The 18,982-nt window shown below is 46.1% G+C and overlaps 1 long non-coding RNA gene across 1 annotated transcript in view; it reads right to left on the bottom strand.

The window, feature by feature from the left end:
- Positions 1-6,525: 6,525 nt before the first annotated feature.
- The window catches only part of LOC142818505 (uncharacterized), a 51,458-nt gene continuing 39,001 nt past the window's right edge, over positions 6,526-18,982 (bottom strand). The window contains exon 4 of the long non-coding RNA XR_012896004.2: positions 6,526-8,903. This is a non-coding gene — a long non-coding RNA (uncharacterized LOC142818505). The remainder of the gene's footprint in view (positions 8,904-18,982) is intronic.

Genomic DNA, 18,982 nt, shown 5'->3' with positions numbered 1-18,982 from the left:
AGTGGGGAACAGCTTTGACAGCTTTGCTAACCAGTCATCCAAATGTTATGCCCCTGTATCATTTGCAGCAATGCCAAACACCATCCCATCAGAATGGGAATGTTTTGCACAAAAGTAGCTGTCCATTTAACCTAGAGGGCCACAGAGATTCAGGCCCTGCTATCTAGGGGCTGCTTCAGACCAATCCTCTGGACTCTAACTGTGCTCCTGCATTAGTCGAAAGTGACAGGTCCAGCCCCTATCTAATATGGACACCCTCCCTTTTAATTAGCTGAATGGTGGCCCCCAGGCCACTTCAAAATCAGTGCCTGGAGAGAAGAGTTGCTGAAAACAAAAGAAAACACAAAAAGGGAACAAGGGCTTTAGCCCCTGACTCAGCAGGCAGGGATAAGAGCTAGAAGCCAGGTGCTTGCCTCAGGTTATTCAGGGTATGTCTACATAGCAGCATTATTTTGGAATAACAGATGTTACTCCAAAATAACTTTGCAAGCATCTACACAGCAAGCCTGTTATTTAAAAATATTTCAAAATAACAGGCGGCTTATTCCGGATTCTGTAAAACTCTTTCTACAAGGAATAATTCCTATTCCAAAATAGCTATTTTGGAATAGAGTGTGTAGAGACAGGGAGGCTGGAGTTATTTCGAAATAATGGGTCCCTCTGTCCATACTCAACAAAACTCAAAGGGCTTGTGGCAGACAGGAGACCCTGCTTTTCCTCTGCCACACTGCGGCAGCCTGCACAGCTGTCACTGATGCCATGAGCCACCCCTATGCTCCATCCGAGCTCTCCACAACTGCAGCTGAGCAGTCAGCCAGCTCCCAGGACCCTGCCTGGGGACAGAAGAGGTGCGCGCCTTCCTGATCTGGTGCGGAGATCCTGGTCCTCATTGAGGTCTGGGGCAAGGAGGCAAATATCTAGGATCTCCGTGCCAGACGTAGGAACATTGACATCTGTTGGCAGATGGCTGAGAGCCTGGGCACCAAGGGCTCCAAGATGCCAAGAGATGCCAAGACCAGGGAGAGCAGCTCCCGCTGTGGGGTTGAACCCCACACCTGCCCCTACTATTCACACCTGCACCGCATCCTAGGTGGCAGGTCAGTCCCTTCCCTCCCCCCAGTAGTGGACTCAGGGTTGGAGACACCCATTGTTACCATCCCTGGGGACAGACACATGGAGGAGGGGGCGGAGGAGAAGAAGGAGGAACTGGACCAAACCAGCACCATCATCTGAGCCTCGGAAAGGCACTCCAGGTGAGGGCCATTACTTTCCCTACACTCACAGGGTGGAGGTGGTGGGCAGTGAGAGGCTGAGGCATGCTCCTGCCTCAGCTGTCTCAGCTTGGGGATCGCACAGCAGCCTGTGCACTTGGGTGCACGTGGAGCGCCAGTCCAGGGCACACAGCCCCAGGAGGCTGCACCAGAGGACCCCCTACTCTCGACACCAGGATAGGAGCCTTACTCTTGAAACTGGGGTGGAACAACCTCCCACCACAAGAGGAGTGCTGCACATGGCACGCCCACATGCTCAGGGCAGCATCCACTCCCAGGGACAGCATGGCAAGGAGTGTCTGCTGCTCAGACACACTTCGTTCCCAACACCCTGCCCCGCTCTCCTCCAGCAGGCAGGGATTCAGGTCTCTCCCCTTGGGATGCCGCCACTGCTGGACCAGGCATGTGCATAGCACGGAGGGACGCCGAGCCGCCCCAGTGCCCCCCTTCCACATGCAGGATTCCTGTCTGGCTGGCACCTTCCCATGCCTGCTTGTCCCCAGGATGTGGGGGTAGTGAAGCTCCCTCTGGACATCTGAGCCCCTGCAGGAAAGGTCCCACTGTCGAGGCCACAGATGGTCTTGCTCCGAGCACATCACCTTCATATGATCCAAGAACTGTTGGTCTCGGCTCACAGAGGAGGGCAAGGCTTCAGGCACAGTGTCTCCAGGGATGACTGACTTTTCTGTTCTCCACAGCTGGATCAGCTGTGAGAGGGGGACGACTGACACCACCCGTGGCAGCCTCCTGACCCCAAGTGATCCGCCAGTGCAGGAGAACCCAGGAGGAATTCCAACAAGAGCACATCTCCGCGCTGCAATCCCTGCAGCACGGCCTGGACCAGGGACTGGAGGAGGACATCCAGCTACTGCAAGAGACCTGGTGAGAGATGCTAGAGCAGGGCCGCACCATCTGTGCAGCTGTCCAACCACTCTCCACCAGCATGGTGCTTGCTCCTGCTCCAGCTTCTTTCCTAGCCTCCCACCCCCGTCTGGGCAGTGAGACCACCAGAGCCAGGTGCCACTCCCAGCCTCAGTCCTGAGCCTCTCCTCCTCTTCCCCTCCTCACCCCTCTATCCTCTCCCTCCCAGGTTCTTTCCCCAGTGCCTGCCCAGTTACATCTACCCCAAATAAAAAAACGAGTTTATTTTTTCCAAAACAAAAAGTGTGTTTTATTGTTTCTGTGGTGGAGAGGGAAGGGAGGAATGAGGGAATAAAGGCAGAGAGGGGCAATAAACAGGCCCCTACTGGGGAGACCCAGGGGAGAATGTCCCTGGTGGTCCTTGTGAGAAATTCTCCCTCAGGGCCTCCCAGATGTGCACAGCCCCCTGATAGGCCTGCTGGACAGCAGCCGCAAGAAGCTGCTCAAAGGCCTGGCTGATCCGATTGGCCTCTTCCTGACACCCTGGAAGGGACGTCTGCCTTTCCTTTCACAAAAATTGTGAAGGACACAGCATGCGGCTACCACTTCAGGGATGTTCTGCTCCCCAATGTCCAGCTGGCTGAGGAGGTGATGGAACCGCACCTTTAGATGCCCAAAGGCACCTTCCACCACATGGGCCCTTCTGAGCCTGGCACTGAAGTGTTCCTTAGTGAGGTCAAGGTGTCCAGTGTAGGGCTTCATTAGCCAGGACACCAGAGGGTAGGCCATGTCCCTTACAATGCACATTGGCATGTCCTTGTCCTAAACCCTGATGGTGGGGGGAAAAGCGCCATTGTGTAGCTTCTGGAAGACACTGGAGTTGAGGAAGGGGTATTGTGCACCTTGCCTGACACCCAAAGTAAATGTCTGTGAACCAGCCATGGTGGTCTATGATGGCCTGCAGGACCATCGAAAAGTATCCCTTCCAGTTGATGTATTCGGCTGCCCTCACCACCTGTAGGAGACAAACAGAGAATTACGTGGTTGCCAGAGCCCTTGGGAGATCCCCAAGATATGCCCTGCGCCCCCTACAGAGCAGGAGAAACCCCCTACATCTCCCATTCCCCAGCAGGGCTTTGTGATAGTGAGACTGAAAAAAACTCCCGGGAAGGGAGCTTCCTCCACCACCACCACCACTACCAATTCCCCTCTCCCTTTCCAGCACTTTACCCCATTCCCAGGACAGTACCATACCCGCATGAGCCAGGCCCCGATGGTCGATCTTCCCACACTGAATTGGTTCTCAATGGATTGGTAGCGTGGCAAGCTTCCAAATGGCAATGATGACCTGCTTCTGAAGGGGGATGGTGGGTTGCATGTGGGTGTCCCATTGCCTTAGGACAGGGGCGAGCCACTTACACAGTTCCAGAAAGGTGTCTTTCTGCATATGGAAATTCTGGAGCCATTGCTGGTCACCCCACCGCTCCATAATGATCCAGTCACACCAGTCAGCACTGGTGTCCAGATGCCAGAAGCACAGCTGCATGAGCTGTGCCCACAGAGAGATGATGAGGTTTTTTGCAATGAGCTTGAGGTTGTGTTTCTGCAGGGGAAGGCAGCCTGCAGAAACTGCTGCAGCAAACAGATAAGAATCGTCAAGTGCTCGGAGGCAGCTCCAGCTCCATTGCTATAGAGCTGAGGTGTCTGCAAGGGCAACCACAGCAGGCAAGTTCCCAGCCAATGGGAGTGTGGAGCTAGTGCTTAGGGTACAGGCAGTGCATTCCCTGTATACTCTCCCTGCACACACTCCTAGGAGCCGGGCTGCTGCCAGCCACTTCTAGGGCACAGCACAGTCTGCGGTGCCAGGACAGGTTTGTCAAATTGCAGGTTTACAATTTACAATATAGAAAGGGTCGTTTCTGATTAAAAGGTTCCATTTGAAAATAGGCCACAAGGTGAGAATACAGATGCTTATGGTGATGGAAAATAATGCAAACCAGGATTAATCCTATCATTTTATTCTTCTGCATGCTACAGGTAGGATCTAGGAGAATGGATCTGTTAGTAGAAACACCTTTCATTGTACAATAAACACATGTGTATTCATGACTAGTCACAGCACAGCAGTTACCAGCTGCTGGAAGTGCCACTAAAGGTTGAACCTCTTTAGTCCAACACTCTCTGGTCCGGCAATCTCCGTGTCCCGGCATAATTTTGTTTACTGGATGTGCACTTAGCACAGGTGTGACCAAGTTTCCTGAAGTCCCATAAAGTTTGTTTATAGCCACCAGTCCTGGATCTCAGTGTTATTCTCTGCTGTTATTTAGCTCTAATTTACCCCTAATTGTCTTCTAAGAGACCAGTAAGCATTGGCAGTATTTGTAATGCTGCTAGACAATACTGACCTTCTGTGGTTTGGCAAATTCTATGCTTCAGTGCTGGTCAGGTCCCAAGGGTGCTAGACTAGAGAGGTTCAACGTGTACACAGAAAAACTGATTTCCCAAGAGCCATCATATATTTGGTCAAATATATTTCACATCAACGCACAAAGGACAATCTTAGCTAAATGCACAGGAGGAACTACATAAAACTTTCCCCATTTCTTATTGAAAATATGTGGCATGATTCTAGCTCTGTTTAAACAATGGAACCGTTATAGCTATGTGTCAAAACAGATGTTTAGATACTTAATATGTTATACAGAATGTTTATTTCTTTTACTGTTGAAATTCTCCACACATTCAAATTTGTCTTCTATTTAGTGAGCATTAAACATGCCCAATTCTCATTACCTGTAACTCCCACTAAAAGAACAGGAAAGGACAGGTCCTTTGTTCTTCTACCAATTTTCGATGGAAGTAAAATTTTAAAATGCTTGTATCCGCATTTCCAAAACACTGGGGTGCTGTGGTGAGCCACCACTGAACATTTTGGAACTGGAAATTGCCTGCCTTCCCTACCAGCACCATACATTTTGCCTACATGACTGAAATTTGTACCTATTTCATAGTGCGCATGCAGCCCAGCTAATGACAAGGATTTTTTTTAAATCACTTTCATTCCCACAGGTTACTTAAAGAACAATTTTTCATTTCCATGTTGTAACTGATGTCAAGGGAGGAGAAGGGGAATTTAAAAAAAAAGTGATGTGAGAGTTTGACATGGATCAAAGAGTGTCTCTGACAGTTCTAGTGTAGGGCGTGCGGCTCCACCCCTCTCCAGTGGTGTCTGGGCCACACAGAGGGTAACGAATCTGCTACAGCTTTCCAGCTACTTCAGTGGGAACCATTCAGCTAAAACTGGATAAACCACAGACTTCCTGGGCCTGCAGAACAGCCCTCAGCTCTGACATGGGGGCCTCGCCCTCACATCTCTCCACGCTCTCCGCCCCCTATCAAGAGGAGCAGCTAAGTTGGATGCTGTACATTCTGGGACCCCACCAGGCTCCCTGAGGGTGCAGCAGCCACTATTCTCCTCAGCAAGTAGGCCTAACCAATGGGTCCTCAGACCAGTGCCCAATACCTCTTGAAGAATCAGGCCCTTGAGGTCTTGAGCTGATTATTTGGAATCAGAGGCACCCAAGATTAGTAAACAGTTTTGAAAATTGGGGCATTTGCCCTTGATACTCCACATGGAAACTAATGAGGCCCATCAGGTCTGGTTGCCAGGTCAAGTCTACTGAATGGCCTTGCCTCTCTGTGCAGGAGCTTGAAACCTGGCACCTTCCACTGTCTTCAAAATTAAAGGAAAGCTTCACATTGAGAGGGGTTGCGTGGCTGGGGTGTTTTTGGTGCAAAGAATTGTGTATCTAACAGACAAACTAAAGTCTGAGGCTTAACGAACAAGATGCAAAAATTTAAGCTGTTTTCATATAACAGGTGACTAGCAGGGTGTGAAGCTGTTACTTGAACCCAAATTGCCTCTTACATGTTCCTGGAATGAAAACAGACTTTCCAAAATCTCTCTGAGCTGTTTATTTCACACTCCAAATGTCTGGCTTGATGTGTTAAGTATTCACCCGGACAGACAGACCTGCCCTGACATGAACACACCATGTCAGAGAGGGACGCCACGGACTAGACAAACAAATAAAAGCAGGACGCACCTGAGATTATGTTTGGAGTTATTTCTCCATTAATGGGAGCTAAAGATCATTTGGTTCTCCAGAGTTGTTATTTGGCATCTGTGTCATTTCTCATGGTAGCAGCATCTGGCATTCAGTGGGGATGGCTGTGGAGCCCACAACGACACACAGACATATATGAACAAACACAGACTCATTAGTGATGCTTCTAGGAGACTCCCAGAGATGCGAGAGCTCTTGGTTTGAGTTAGTTTTTAAAAATTAAATAAAAAATTCACTCATTTATTTGAACTAAACCTCTTTATAAACTTCCAGGAAGCAGCATCTGAGTCTAAGCAGATGGAAACCTTTTGTTTATAGATTGTAAGCTCTTTGGGGCAAAAACTATCTTTTCTTTATGTGTTTCTACAACAGGATACGGATCCATGACTCGAGCATATAGCTGCTATTACAATACAAACAATACATTACATTATTTACCCTTTTTATTTAACCACTGTTGAAATGCCCTGTGCATACGAGACACACATGGAAAGACAGCTGCTCCCCCAGACTAGGAGATATGACACACTGGATGGCCCAGGAGGGACATATCAGGATACAGGGTACATGGAGAAAGAGCATGGATGGGCCTCTAAGTTTCCAGTTTGAGACACTCTCTATCTAATGACACTGCATGAAGAGTGACAGCAATGACTTTGGCATTGCTCTTGGCACTAGCAGCAACCTGTTGGCTGAAGGTAACATTTAAACTAATTAGCAGTAATTATTTTCAGATTTCATAGTATCTTCTTATAAAATGACTCCACACTTTTTAAACTTCAAAGGGAAAGCAGCAATTTGTCAAAAAAGGAATTGACGGGCCATGGAACATGAAGGGTTGGGTCTTCTTTCAGACTTAAAAGACCCTGATCAGAGCACAAATTGGACAGTCGTGCATCTTCCCAGCTGCTTAATGCTGCTTTGTTTCCAAAGCTATTTCTATCAAGTGAATGAGCTACACAAAAAAAGTAGACTGAAAACTAGCGTGCCCAAGAATTCAACAGGATGAAGGAAACAAAATACACACAGAGAGCTTTGTTCTGCTAAAGGACAGCAACCAAATCAGACCAGCACAGGGAGCTTTTCAGGAACTGGGAACTTCGCTTTGATTATATCGCTGAATCCATATAGCCTAGGGTGTAAGAGCCACACACGCTCTGTGCTTAAATGAGCCTCAGCAATATCATGCTATGACTGCAGCAGATCTTTAAAGGTACATTGTAAATCCTCAGATACATGGATCAGCTTTAATCGTGGGGACAAGAAACAATTCTGCTTTTGGCATGTAAGTGTAATTTCGGCTGAGATTGTAGCAGAGGTGCTCTGAGCTGGCAGGGTTAGATGGCAAACCAAAAACAGGCCCGTTTGTGTTGTTTCCAGTGCTGTGCCTCACCTCTCAAAACCCTGTCTGAACACAAACAAGCTGTTCCCCCACCTCCCATCAATGGACAGGCAGTGGGACAAATTTCATGTACGCTCCACGTTAACTGGACCTGGGCAGAAATGAGACAATGCCCTTTCATGTTTAAGCCAGGGCTTTTGTAAATCACTGCACCCTATAAAAAAAGGATCTTGCAGGTGAGCTGCTCCCTTGGGGAATCCGAGATGGAGTCAGCATCAAAGCCTGGGATCCCAATATACTCCTGCTTCTGGACCACAGCAGCTCCGCCTCTCTCCTTCACTCCCATGCCTTTCACAGGAGCTTTTGCATATACCAAAACCTGCCCTGTGCAGGGCTGTCCTTAGGATTTATGGAGTTACACAATACTATTAAATTATTCCTCGTACCCTATTCCTGATGGCAGCCATTGGAGGGGTGGAGGTGGAATGACAAGTGTTTAGATAGATGACTTTGTGATCTTCAGCAACACACTAATGAAACTCCTGGAACCATACACTTCCATAATTTAGCTCCTGATCTGAATCCAGATCCGGACTTTGCAGCCGGCCCCCTTTCGTAATCGATTGAGACAAAAACCAGTTCTGAGCCCCTCCAGACTTTCAGTCAGTTTGTATCTCAACACTGTAAATCCCCAACCCCTCATATTGCTAAAACAGAATCTCTCGTCCACAAAACTATAGGAGAGGGCAGCGCCTCTTGGTACTGCTGAGCACATGAAACAAAGATTGCGCTCAAGGTTGTGTTTGGTAGAATCCTAAAACAATTGAAACAATGAGTGAAGTGGCATTTTGAGCCAAATACATGGCGTCAGTCATAAGCCTTTGAACATGCTTTTAAGTTCTCCCTGACTTGGGTTTTCTACATAGGTCCTTCCTGATGCCAAAAGGCCTAGCAGGCAGAAATATGCAGCTTGTCTTTCACAGAAGTATTGTGGGGAAAGCAGTCGTCAGTTTTCCCCCTTGCAGAGCCATAGCCCATTAGAGTCTCTGGGCTCGTATTTCAAAGAGGCGTGGAAATCAGTGGAAACACACAGGTTAACATTAGAAGACATACTTGGCTTGGGATGACCAACATTTCAACCTGTTTAGCGCAGCTGTTGCTTGCTATTTGTTTCATACCAGAAGGCCAAAGATCTTATCAAAATAAAAGAAGCTCCTCTCCCTCTTCGTTGCAGCCACATTTTCAATGCTCCGGTTTGGCTCTGAGACCGGGGAAGGGGGCAGAAGTGTCATGTGGGGCCACCTAGCAGGAAAAAAAAAAGTCTGGAAAATCCAAAAGCAGTAACACAAGAAAAATGATAAACAATGGGGCTGGGTTCTGGGTTTTTTGCTCATTCGTTGTTTATTACCTTTTAAATTCAAAACAGCCCTGCCCTCTTGTGAGTCAGTTACCAAGACAGTTTGGTAAATACATCTGTTCCTAAGAGGAGGTTGGATTTCCCTGACCTGAAGGTTCATGCATCAATCCGTGTACTCTGTGGAGCACATGCTGGCTTGGGGAGAGTCTTTTTGCCAAGGCTTGAGAGAGGGACACACAGGGGTGAATACTCCATCGCTCCATCCTTTGACACTTGGCGAAATTAGCCATGTGCACCTGTATAGTCACTTTTTTGCACCTGTAAGGGTGGGTACATGCATGCAAGGGCAATCTGTGCCTTCAGAACCAGAGGCAGGATTCCCTCCTGTGTTAGAGCTCTGCTTTGCCTAAGAAGGGAGGGGGTTACCAGGGATAGCACCCTAATTCTCAGGACTGGACAAACCCCACCTGCTGCTGGATACTTCTGATTGCTCTGCTGATACATGCTCTGTCTGGCTCTTACACTGGTAAAGCTCTGGGGTAGTGTAGTAGAGCTCCCCAGCTTCCTCTATCTGCTTCTCCCCCTCCCCCACTCCAGAGTAAGTGGAAGAGGCAGAAGACTTGGACCTGGAACATTTGCCTGCAGCACCTACAGGCTGGAATCTGGGGAGCTGCAACACCCCCTGGCTGGAAGTGGTTTTCATTGTATCTAAGGTTTATAATCTGGGTCAACAGCTCTCTGCACTCCCACAATACACATTGTTCTGTCATCGCTGCATCAACAAAAGCCCCCCATTTGCTGTGATGTAACAGAGTGGTAAACACACTAACAAATACACTTTTGTGGCCCTGCTAGTCACGTGGGCCCCTTCGGAAGAAGCTTGCTGTCAGAACTGTTCCATGGAGACTCATTTACGGTATGTATTTGCGTAGAAGTCAAATGTCAGGCAGAATTTCCAACCAGCTCAAATATACAAGCCAAACTCCAGCATCAAAATGCTCCTTAAGCACCCCTGAATTCCCTGCTCCAATGGCTCACCTGTTCCTACTGAGAGTGTCAGGGAAGAGAGGTGCTGGGCTTTCTGGCCACCATACTGCTGTGCTCTTGCTACCAAATGTACCTGAGCTCTTATTTCAAATCCCTCCCGCCAGAAGGCTGGTCTTGCAACTAACCTCCAAGAGAAGACAGACATCTCCTGTTTTCCTCTCCCAGGGCAAAAACAAAAGGTTTCTTGATAGTTATTTTGGATTAAATTTCTGTTTTAATACAAAAGAGGACAGTCTTAATCCCAGTGTGGGATTAACACTACTATTTTTCTTATAATTCAGAATAACACACAAGACTCCCCAAACCAGAGAGAGACAAAGCAGACTGCTCTCTAACATTTACAAGCTCACTCCACTTTAATTTAGCCTAGTTGTTTGCAAAGTGACAGACACAGTGAGACATCCCTACAAAGCCTCCTGCCCACAAGCAGGTCCAGGAGAACAGCTGAGAATTTCAAGTGATAGTGTTAATTAAAAATTGTGATCTGTTTTCAATATAGCAACATACCAACACCAATGGTCAGACATTTTATGTATGCGGCACACACAGTCCCTGAATCTGCAGGGGCTCAGTCCAAGGGTTAATAATATTGCCTAAGGAGCTGGATAACTGACTGGGTCTCTCAGCCAGACAACAAGCCCTCAGTGTTGCCTGCAGAATAAACCATTCGTTTCTGCTACACTGTAGAGGATATTTTTGTTTGTTTCTCTTAACAGGCTGGTTAACTGCAATCCAAACATAAAAGACCTTATGTTCTGAACTCATAAATCTGCTCCTGGCGTCTCCGGCAAATCTCTTGATCAGCACGTTCCTCACTTTCCTTTCTATTTATTCAGGTGTAACCTAGCCATTATGCCTGCTAAGAGAAGGCAGCCAGCCCTGTATGGGCTAGAAACACTGGGCAAGGACAAAATTCCCTAGTAAATAGCTGGTGTAACATCCTGGCTAGGGGCATAGTGGGGTAAGGAGGAAGCATAGAGGTTGAAACCATACCAGGAGCTGGGGACACAGCTGGGAAGGACAACTCAAGGCAGGGAGATCATGGCGGTGGGCTCAGAGGAGCAACTGGATCCCCTGGCTAGCATATGCTGTATACACCCTATCAGCTGGGGGCTGGTCCATTTCCCCCAGCTTCCTCTTTGGGCTAGCATATGTGAGTAGGCAAGACAGCATGTGCTTCCCACTTCCTCTTGGGAACTCAGAACCTAGCTTCCCTTCTGTGTGGTGCTGTCACAGGACAACTCCCTTCACTTCAAGCCGCATTTCACAGGCTACAAGCAACACTCTTCTAGCTCATGGAAACTATCATTCAGACATGGAGCCTCCGCTCTGCCAACAGTATGACATCCTACCTACACCATATATTTACTATAGGAATGTGCCTTATGCTTCTAATTTGGTGAACTGGTTGTGTTAAATACGTAACAAAAAGGAGGCAAATGTGTAACACTTTTTAACAACTTTGCCCCTTGGATTTATTTTGCAGGGATACCAAGTGCTAAAAGCTAACAAACGTGGTGCTAACACCACCTACAAATCCCTGTGGGCTACTATGCTAGGATTCCCATCCATGGGAACAAAAGGTACAGCTAATTACAACTACTGCCCTAACAAGTTTCCATGGCAGAGGATGATGCTCTGTGCGGCTGTGTTTTGTGGGTACTGCCTCTGCTTTTTCACCCTGCCAGAAGAGGCTTAAGCTTCACAGGAAGATGGTTGTTGAATCTTGGGAGAGCTGCTCGCAGGAGATCAGATCACACAGTAACCCATGTTCCTGGGGGAGCCCCCGGCCTCAGAGAGCACAAGTACAGCAGTCAGCCAGGCTGCATAAATGCACAGAGAAGAGATGTAGGGCAATGTTTACAAACAGCAGAAGCCTTAGCCAAGTAACTGGGAGTGTACGACTTGAGACACCTTAAAGGGGTCTGATGTTCCACAAGCATTCATCCTCTGAAACACCCAAGCCTCTTTAAAAGGCTTCTCAATGTTGGGCACCCAAAAATTATTGACCACTTTTTGAGACCCTGGTCCTAAATCCACATTTAGAAGCCTAAAGAAGGTTATGCAGCCTCAGAATGACATTGGTGTCATAAAGAAGATGGCGTCTTAGCAACCAAGCCAATAAGGATTTTCCCTATAAAGACCCCAGTATTAACTAACATGGTAGCAGCCTCTGCTTTCAGGAATAATCAGAAGGGATTTGCTCTCATCTGATTGTAATATACTGCTGCTACCTTCCAACAATGATTAATACCACACATTTTTACAAGGGAAAAAAATGTGAATTTGTTGTTGTTGTTGTTGTTGTTGCTACTGAGCGGAGAGTATTGTCAGAAGTTGTTTCGCCAATCACCTGCTAGGTTATCCCAAAAAAAGAATGCACCATAGCAAGCCGCTAGAGCTAGGTAGGCATCACAGCCAACCTCATAAAAAGAGCATCACAAAAATGGGGCCCACAAGGCTGCTGTAGGCTGAGCTCTGTTAGCTGTTACTGGATGTTATTTTTTCTCAAGAGTTTTATAACTAGGGATGTTAAAATGCATGCAATTTGATAATTGTGTAACTGCTGAAAATGTCAGCTTTTAAGTTGCTTCCTGGTATGTACCAGCTGCTGCCCTGAGCTGCTGCCCCTGTATCACTGGCTCCCAGCATGCACCAGCTCCCGCCTGCCACCCCACTCCCAGCGAGCCAGCTGCTGCCCCATATTGCTGTCTCTGTATCAAAGGCAGCTGCATAGGGCAGCACCCAGTTCCCTAGGAGCTGGACTGGAAACTGTGTGTAATCAATAACCTCATGCTTATTGGTTACCTGTTTAAATGCAACACTCTTATATCCGTAGTTATAATCTGGTCATAAAAATACATTTGTGCCCAGCTGAACTCTATGAACAGAAGGTCAAGTATCAGAGGGGTAGCTGTGTTAGTCTGAATCTGCAAAAGCGACGAGGAGTCCTGTGGCACCTTATAGACTAACTGAAGTGTTGGAGCATAAGCTTTCGTGGGCAAAGACCCACTTCGTCAGATGACATGCATCTGACGAAGTGGGTCTTTGCCCACGAAAGCTTATGCTCCTACACTTCAGTTAGTCTATAAGGTGCCACAGGACTCCTCGTCGCTCTATGAACAGAGTGTGCAAGTAAGACATAAAAAGAAAGCAGGGGCAGGGCAAGAGGGAATCAACCCCCAACTCTCAGACAGATCTGAACTAACATTAGGCCAGGAAAAAAATTGGAACACAGGAATAAAAAGAAGGAAATTCTGCATTGCTAGTTCAGTGACATTTCAGATTAAGGATGTTCTGTTACAGGTAAGTGCACCAACACCACTGTGTATCATGGCAACATTTTTGGGTTGACCTTATCCGTGCCCACAACAACCACAGCCTTTTAAGCTCTGCTGAATGCCATGCGAGAACTTGCAGGAGCAGCAGTCTTGTATATCAGCAATGCATTGCCAATATGGGTCAAAATTCTCAGAGCAGACTGGCAAATGGGAATGAGCTCGCAGAGTTTCCCAGATTGGTTCATTTTCATTTCACCTCCTTCAATAGAAGGCTGTTCTGCTTTTAATCCATGTGTGGGTTGTTAATAAAGTTTCCAAACAAACAAACTCCAGGTTATAGTTCATCCCTTTTCCTTCCTCTGAATTATCAGCTAGTTAGACAAAGAAAATGAACGTCATCAATGGAGACCCCAAGGAGGCAGGGGTGGGGGAGAGGTATTTTCAATTCTTATATCAAGTGCTTTTCTTTACTTTGCCAATCTGACTGTGAAGATAAAGGAAGCTGTTGACCTGCATGATAGGAGATTATTGTAAGAATAACATAGTGGAGTTAAAAAATGTGTGAGTTCCCCCATTTCTCATATGAGTATTATCACTTCTCTGCCCAGAGGGGCCTTGCAGGTCATTACCCTGTTGGAGGAGAAATCATTGATGTATAATCAAAAGAGTGTGTGTGTGTATTTATTTACAGTGCAGACACGAGTCCTTGAATTGAGATGGTCAGCAAAGACATAGTTCCCATCCTCACCTGTAGAGTTTGCAGCCCAGCTGCACCGGTGCCCAATCCCTACAAAGCACCTCCACACCAAAAACTGCTTCTAGTAGAGATAATAAGCATAGAATGAACCCAAACCATTTGCTACAGCTCCCTACAAAGAAACTACATCACCCCTTGCCAAAAAAGTTTTAAAAAAACCCTCAACCCAAACTGCATCTTTTCAAAAACCCTACACTGCTTTCCAGATAAGAAAAAGGATGAGTAAAACTACATAACAATGCCACTTAGCAATTCCCACTATCACAGTACTTTTAAATATTTCAGCTTGTACCAAAGTCATTCCAGCCTATCTGTGCCACAGATATCGTCTACTATAGCGCTATCTGTCACCTGTTTCTTTTGCTATTTTGAGACTAATGCTACATAGACCATGAGCCATGTTGCAAAGATGGGTACTTAAGAACATAAGAACGGCCATACTGGGTCAGACCAAAGGTCCATCTAGCCCAGTATCCTGTCTACCGACAGTGGCCAGCACCAGGTGCCCCAGAGAGGCTGGACCGAAGACAATGATCAAGCGATTTGTCTGGTGCCATCCTTCTCCAGCCTCTGACAAACAGAGGCCAAGGACACCATTTTATCCCCTGGCTAATAGCCTTTTATGGACCTAACCTCCATGAATTTATCCAGCTTCTCTTTAAACTCTATTATAGTCCTAGCCTTTACAGCCTCCTCTGGCAAGGAGTTCCACAGGTTGACTACACGCTGTGTGAAGAAGAACTTTCTTTTATTAGTTTTAAACCTGCTACCCATTAATTTCATTTGGTGTCCTCTAGTTCTTCTATTATGGGAACTAATAAATAACTTTTCTTTATCAGCCCTCTCCACACCACTCATGATTTTATAGACCTCTATCATATCCCCCCCTCAGTCTCTTCTTTTCTAAACTGAAAAGTCCCAGTCACTTTAACCTCTCCTCATATGGGAACCGTTCCAAACCCCTAATCATTTTAGTTGCCCTTTTCTGAACCCTTTCCAAGGCCAAAATATCTTTTTTGACGTGAGGAGACCACATCTGTACACAGTATTCAAGATGTGGGCGTACCATAGTTTTATACAGGGGCAGTAAGATATTCTGGGTCTTATTTTCTATCCCTTTCCTAATAATTCCTAGCATCTTATTTGCCTTTTTGACCGCCGCTGCACTCTGTGTGGAAGTTTTCAGAGAACTGTCCACGATAACTCCAAGATCTCTTTCCTGATTTGTCGTAGCCAAATTAGCCCCCATCATACTGTACATATAGTTGGGGTTATTTTTCCTGATGTGCATTATTTTACACTTATCCACATTAAATTTCATTTGCCATTTTGTTGCCCAATCACTCATTTTGTTGTTTGGTGAGATCTTCTTGGAGTCCCTCACAGTCTGCTTCTGTCTTGACTATCCTAAACAGTTTGGTATCATCTGCAAACTTTACTACCTCACTGCTTACCCCTTTCTCCTGATCATTTATGAATAAGTTGAAAAGGATTGGTCCCAGGACTGATCCTTGGGGTACACCACTAGTTACCCCTTTCCAATCTGAAAATTTACCATTTATTCCTACCCTTTGTTTCCTGTCTTTTAACCAGTTCTCAGTCCAAGAAAGGACCTTCCCTCTTATCCCATGGCCATGTAATTTACACAAGAGCCTTTGGTGAGGGACCTTGTCAAAGGCTTTCTGAAAATCCAAGTATACTATATCTACTGGATCCCCCTTGTCCGCATGTTTGTTAACCCCTTCACAGAACTCTAATAGATTAGTAAGACAGGATTTCCCTTTACAGAAACCATGTTGACTTTTGTCCAACAAATTATGTTCTTCTACATGCTTCACAATTTTATTCTTTACTATTGTTTCGACTAATTTGCCCGGTACTGAAGTTAGACTTACCGGTCTGTAATTGCCAGGATCGCCTCTAGAACCCTTTTTAAATATTGGTGTCACGTTGGCTACCTTCCAGTCATTAGGTACGGAAGCCGATTTAAAGGATAGGTTACAAACCATAGATAATAGCTTCAAAGTGTTCTGTGGTCATCATGAGAGACTAGCATGAGTCAGACAATTTTTGCCACTTAAAGATGAGGCCGTAAGCAACTCAAAGGCAATTAACCTGCACATAACTCCTAAAGATATGAGCCATTTTAGGAACTGTTGTCCGACCACAGACAATAACACAGTTATTTTTTTCTTACTGCAGAGACTTCATATCCAATTCCACAGGCTCATTCCTGCTCCCATTGCAGAACTTGCCCCCTTGGTAAGGTTGCCAGATGGTTGAAACAAAAATACAAAACACTCTCCCCACCCCCCCAAACACTCTCCCCTTCTATTGAAGGGGAAAAAAAGGGGAGAAGAGACCAAAGTTGTTGAGAAAAAAAATAAAAAATAAAAAGGACTCCAAGGACTTATTAACAGCATTAAAACAGCATGTCCCCTTTAAGAGTGAGTGCAGGGATAGGAACAGGGGGGCAGTCTTTTGGCCAGCAGCCATTTTGTGCTAGCAGCCTGGGGGAACCAGGTAAGCATGGGGGTTGGGGGTGTTGGAGGCCAGGAGGGGATTTGGCGGGGGAGGGGAGGCCAGGCGCTGAGTGTTTGTAGGGTTGCCAGGTGCCCGGCATTTTTGCCTCCTGGGCAGGGAAAAATTCAGAGAATACCGGACATCTCAGGTGTCTGGTATTCTCTGAATTTTTTTTACCGGACAAGAAGTGAAAATACTGGACTGTCCGGGTGAATACCGGACACCTGGCAACCCTACTTTTGCTCTCCTAGTGCAGTTGGCAATGGATTGCCAGGATACATTGTCCACACCCAAACCAGAGCAGTAGAAAATATGGCCACATGGGGAGCAGAGATTTTGAAAAATTGGTTTGCATATTTGAAAGACTTGAAAAAGGACCCCAAAGAGGCATGTTGCTGCCCAATGACATATCAACCTTTCCTCACGTTTGAAACTTGACAATGAGTTTGCAGGCCCTCGACACTCAGGTGGGCCTTAAACACAGAGCTGAGACTTTAATCTGAGCTTCCTTGAGGGTGTTTTCATCCATAGATGATGAAACTAGGCAAGCAGGGGGTTCTGCTGTATTTTATTTGAAGTGGTTTCCATCCTTTACAGAGTTATCAGTTTGGCTCAATATCTCTCTGCTCCTCCACTTTACAAACTGTTCCAGCTCCCCTGTTCACATCCATGTTCTCTCTCAGAACCATCATACAACAGGATTTGGATTTGCAGCTCCATTCTGGGCCTATCTCTAATATGACACAGCATGGTTTTTAAGAGTGCATTTCTAGTGGTATTGATATAACCAAAACCGGAACAGCTTCTCTTAGCATCTAATCTGTTATCTGTTCCCCCATAGAAGAGCTATATTGCCTTCAAGTAAGGGATGGATCAGGCCGTATTATTATTCCAGCTTGTCCTCCAGAAGGAAGTAAGGGGGTTGGGAGAGTTATCTAAACAATGTGAACCAGAGGCAAAAAAGGACTCCAATCACTGGTTGGGGTCCTTTTTTTATTTTATCCCAACATTTCCTCTGTCCATCTGGGGAAACACTTTACGGAAGTTCTACCAGATGTGGAAGTTTTTTCTTAATGCTAGACTTTTAAAAATAAAAAGGTTTAAACCACAACAAACAACATTCCAGTAACTTGGCAAGTCCAATTTATATCCATCAAAGCAAGGAAAACTCGTGTTAGGAAGGGCTGTGGCTTCCTTCTTAATTCTTCCCTTTGCGTCTATGGAGGCACCAAGGCACTATTCCAAGAGTGGGTGGCTCACACACAAACATTTCTGCCTGGAGTTTGCTGGCTTGGAGGCACAGTAGGGCCCATCAAGAAGACAGTGTTACTGGAGCACAGTATGGTTTTTCAGCTCTTTTCTTCACTGACACATACCCTGTGGGAAAGAATCAACTTTTATGCCCATCCAACTTGAAAAGACCCTATTCTAACATTAGTTCCTTTTGTTTTCCTGTTCTGCATCCAACTCTGTCAATTTGGGTCTAATGACAGGCTTTTTTTTTTTTTTTTTTTTTTTGGTTCATTGGGACCTTCCTGCTTGTCAAGGAGAAGAGGATTTTAATCCTCTGTGCCAAAATAATACATTGCTGTGAGCGATAAACAGAGGATTATGATGGAGGCTGGTGGGGAAAAGCCTTCTGCACACATACGAAGATAGGAAATATTGATCCAGAGGCTGGAACCTGGAAAGAAACCCTGCAAAGCAGATTAGCCATGTGAACACAAAAAGCCAACCGTAAAAACACCACTGCGCATGACTGAAATCCCTGGCTGTGTCTAGACTGGCCAGTTTTTCTGGAAAATCAGCCACTTTTCTGGAAAAACTTGCCAGCTGCCTACACTGGCCACTTGAATTTCCTCAAAAGCACTGACAATCTCATGTAAGATTGTCAGTGTTCTTGCAGAAATACTATGCTGCTCCCATTCGGGCAAAAGTCCTTTTGTGCAAAACTTTTGCGCAAAAGGGCCAGTGTAGACAGCTCAGATTTGTTTTCTGCAAAAAAAGCCCCGATGGCGAAAATGGCGATTGGGGCTTTTTTCCGGAAAAGCGTGTCTAGATTGGCATGGACGCTTTTCCGCAAAATGTGCTTTTGCAGAAAAGCATCCGTGCCAATCTAGATGCTCTGTTCCGAAAATGCTTTTAACAGAAAACTTTTCTGTTAAAAGCATTTCCGGAAAATCATGCCAGTCTAGACGTAGCCCCTGAGTGTAACAGTAACACATCTTTTGTGGAAGAAGCATCACCAGCAACCCTGCTGACAATCTGTACTGCAGGGGTCAAGAAAACTATAATAATTATTTCATGGTGAGAACTCCATATGAGTCACAAATGATAAACTCATCAATTGATAAAGTCGGATAAGCTTTTTTTTGGTGGGGGGAGTGAACAGCACCCATGGGATGGCAACTTGCTA

This window comes from Pelodiscus sinensis, chromosome Z (genome assembly GCF_052426305.1).
Source record: "Pelodiscus sinensis isolate ZL-2025 chromosome Z, ASM5242630v1, whole genome shotgun sequence".
NCBI classification, from domain to species: Eukaryota; Metazoa; Chordata; order Testudines; family Trionychidae; genus Pelodiscus; species Pelodiscus sinensis.
Note: the sequence above shows the minus strand (reverse complement) of the source record. Positions and strands in the feature narration are given on the sequence as shown.